Below are 3,449 nucleotides of genomic sequence, written 5' to 3' on the forward strand. Positions count from 1 at the left end.
GACAGATGTGTGTAGGTCAACAATATATTTGAGAGAGAGGACAAGAAGGGCTTTGCAGTTGGATTGACTAGGAGGCGTGAGACAGTGAATAGTGGTGCTAGATACTTAGGAGGAAGACTGAGGGAGGAAGGCACTCCCAGACTGAGTTCAGGACAAAAGTTCAATTAGAAACACACAGCTGGGAGTCATTCTCATCAAGTGGATGAGAGGATGCAGTATATTGGAGGGAGACCCCATTTGTGGGGGGCAAGAGGAAGCTGCCTGATTACTCAGGGAAGTAGACCCAGAGAAGGCCCAGAGAATGGGAATCTTCGAAGGACCAGATGCTTGGCTCAGGGCGACTCAAGTTGTCAGACTCAGAGAAGAGAGTGAGTCTTGGCCGCAAGTGGAAATGCCTGCAGTCACAAATACTAGAAGCCAAGACCGCGAAGGCTTTGACATTTTAGCAGGAGAGTGAAAAGAAAGGAAGCCCTGCAGGTCGGATGGGCTGTGCAGGGTCTCTGCTGAGGAAATGGAAACACCTTGCCTGACGTTTGTCCATTTCTAAGCTCTCAAAATATGGCCAGGGCATGGGGATGCATTGGAGGAAGAATTATCCAGGGCTTTCCCCAGCCACACTCTCATCCCTGGAGCCCCCCTAATGGAGGATATTTTCCTAAATGTCTGTTTTCATTTCTATAAATGGAAGGCTCCTCCTAATCCCTGCTATTAATCTGTCAGCTCCACTCTTTTGCCTTAAGAATTTCTTTTCCTTTTCCCTTCTCTTTATGCTGCCATTAACATTGGAACAGTAACTTGATCATATTGGAAGAAGCAGCTGAGTTTCATCGTGCTTGGTCTGAATTGGGGGAATCCTACTGTCCTCATTTCTTATTTCTTCTGCTCTCCCATTTTATTACTGCTCAGACACCCCCCTGCTCAGAAGAGGTGGTAGTGAACTTCGGGAGCTAACAGAACTACCCTCCTTTATACCCTTCCTACTATATTTGAAGCTAATATGATGCCTAAGAAATCTGTTTTTATGCAAGATACAAGTTCAGAGCTTCCTTTTCTGTCTCCAAGGATCCTACGTTTTGCCATCAAAGTCCCTAGAGATGATGAGCACTGGGTGATGTATGGAATTACTGAATCACTATATTGTACACCAGAAACTAATATAACACTGCTAACTATAGTGGGATTAAAATAATTTTTATTTTTTTTAAAGATTTTATTTATTTAACAGAGAGAGAGACACAGTGAGAGAGGGAACACAAGCAGGGGGAGTGGGAGAGAGATAAGCAGGCTTCCCGCCGAGCAGGGAGTCTGCTTCTCCCTCTGACCCTCCCCCCTCTCATGCTCTATCTCATTCTCTCAAATAAATAAATAAAATCTTAAAAAAAAAGGACCTGGAGAATCCCTGTCCCTGAAATGTTTTGTTTCCTCCCAAAAGACCCCTCTGTGTCTCCCTCTTCATCATTCAACTTTACTTGTATCTACTGCTTCTCTGGAGAAAATCTGGCTCCTTTGGAGCTCCTTCTCCTTGCAGGGAAGGGCAAGCCGTGAGCAGTGACAATAAGGATTCTTCAGTGTTTGGTGAGGGGTTGCCTGAGATCCGGGGGGATACCAGGAGGAGGAGACTTCCGAGTCCTTTTGCCTCCCAACTCCTGCATCCCAGGAGAACCCACCAATCAGTATGTCACTCTGGGAGATGCTCTTTGGTCTCAAATACACCTTCCATCTTTCTGTCCTGACCCAGAAACTGCGGTGAGGCCACAGCGAGACAGTACAAGGGAAAATTCCTGGTGTTGATACCAACTCCTGCTGTCCTTACACACACTTTTGCGTGTCTGTTACCACACAGACACACACACACACACACACCCCTATATATTCGAGATTTCAGATGTTCCTGCCTGGATTCTCTTCCTTCTGAGTAAGGCCCCATCCCTGGACTCTGCCAATCTAAGAGACTTGTTTTCCCTGAAACAATATCCACAGGTATGTTTCTATTGCACTTCACATGTTGCTTCTCTTTGTACTACTCTCAGTTTGGGGCAGTTTAAGAGAAGGCCAAAGTACGGGGCTGAGGTTGGAGTGGGTGGTGAGGAGTCACACATCCTTGTGCGCTGGTGGAACAGCTCTGGCCTAAGGCTGGCTGGGCTGGAAGGTGAGCAAGCTTAAAGTGGGGGGGGCATAATGAGGGTGGGGTAGCAGGTTGCTGCTAAAAGCAAGTGGCCTAGATGCTGTGAAGTCACACACTATCCCTGTGTGAGCCCCCTGAACCCAGCCCTAAAGTAGTTCACAGAGAAGAATCTAAGAACCAAATCGGAGGGACCTCAGGACTTATGCAGTCCACCTTTTGCTGATGGGACTTGCTGTGACAGCCTGCTTGGTACTTGTTGGGATCATTGCCTCGGGTCAAAGACCAGGTAGTTGAGCCTGCTAGATGAGAGAATCATGGGCTTTGGAGTCTGACATATAGGGCTTCCTTCCTGCAGCCATCCCTTGGTAGCTTTGTAATTATGGATAAGTCAATTACCCTCCCAAGCCCTTTTTAACCTGTCTATAAAATTGTATCCCGCCTCACAGAGTTGTTGGGAGGTTAAATGAGGAAATGTACATTTAGGGCCTGTAACAGAATCACAGAGCAAAAGCTTAGCTCCCTGTATCCCCACTGGTAGGTGCAGAGACAGCTCACCCCCACCAACAAGGGAGAAATGGAGGTCAGGAACGTGAGACTGAAGTCCCCAGCCTTCAGAGGGACAGGGCTGGATACAAGAGAGGCCTGCTGACCTGCTTCTTCCCTCTGTGCCTAGTGCTGCAGAGCATTCCAGGATTAAGCCTCAAGGAAGGGTGGAAGAATGGGATCATGAAGCCATGGTCAAGGCCTGGACCCCTCAAAGGTCTTGGACCCTCCTAACAGGTCTCTCTCCCAAACCTCCCTCCCTTCGTCCCCTCCGCAGTACGTAAAATCCCCTCCCCGCAACTTTCCAAGACTCTTATTTGATGCTTTTAAACTTTTTTCTTTATTTAGACAGAAAAGACCAACTCTTTAAAAGTAAAATGCAATAAATAAATAAGTTAAGCATAGAGAAGTGTCTGAAACGGACTCCCCAGTCTCCCCTTACCACTCCCACCCCCACCCGTTTCTTTCCCCTAAAACCTCTTCCTAAAGAAAATGATCAGGTAATAAACCCCTGTAACCCTCCCCACACCCCTCCTCCCAAATACCCAATTACCCCCAAAGCAAAGGGAGAAATCAAGAGAGAGAAAAAATCCAAGGGAAACATTGTCTAAACTCCCAGAAAGAGAGATGGCAGCGTCCGGGCCGGGCCGGGCTGGATAACGCACGGGTGGTAGTGGTATTTACACGGAGGGGACCAGCAGAGACTGTAAACATTTTTAGGGGTTCGGGGGAGGTCTTTTCCTCATGAAAGGAGGAGGGTCTCTGTGGCTGACTGGTGGAG

This window comes from Neomonachus schauinslandi, chromosome 4, assembly GCF_002201575.2.
Source record: "Neomonachus schauinslandi chromosome 4, ASM220157v2, whole genome shotgun sequence".
NCBI classification, from domain to species: Eukaryota; Metazoa; Chordata; class Mammalia; order Carnivora; family Phocidae; genus Neomonachus; species Neomonachus schauinslandi.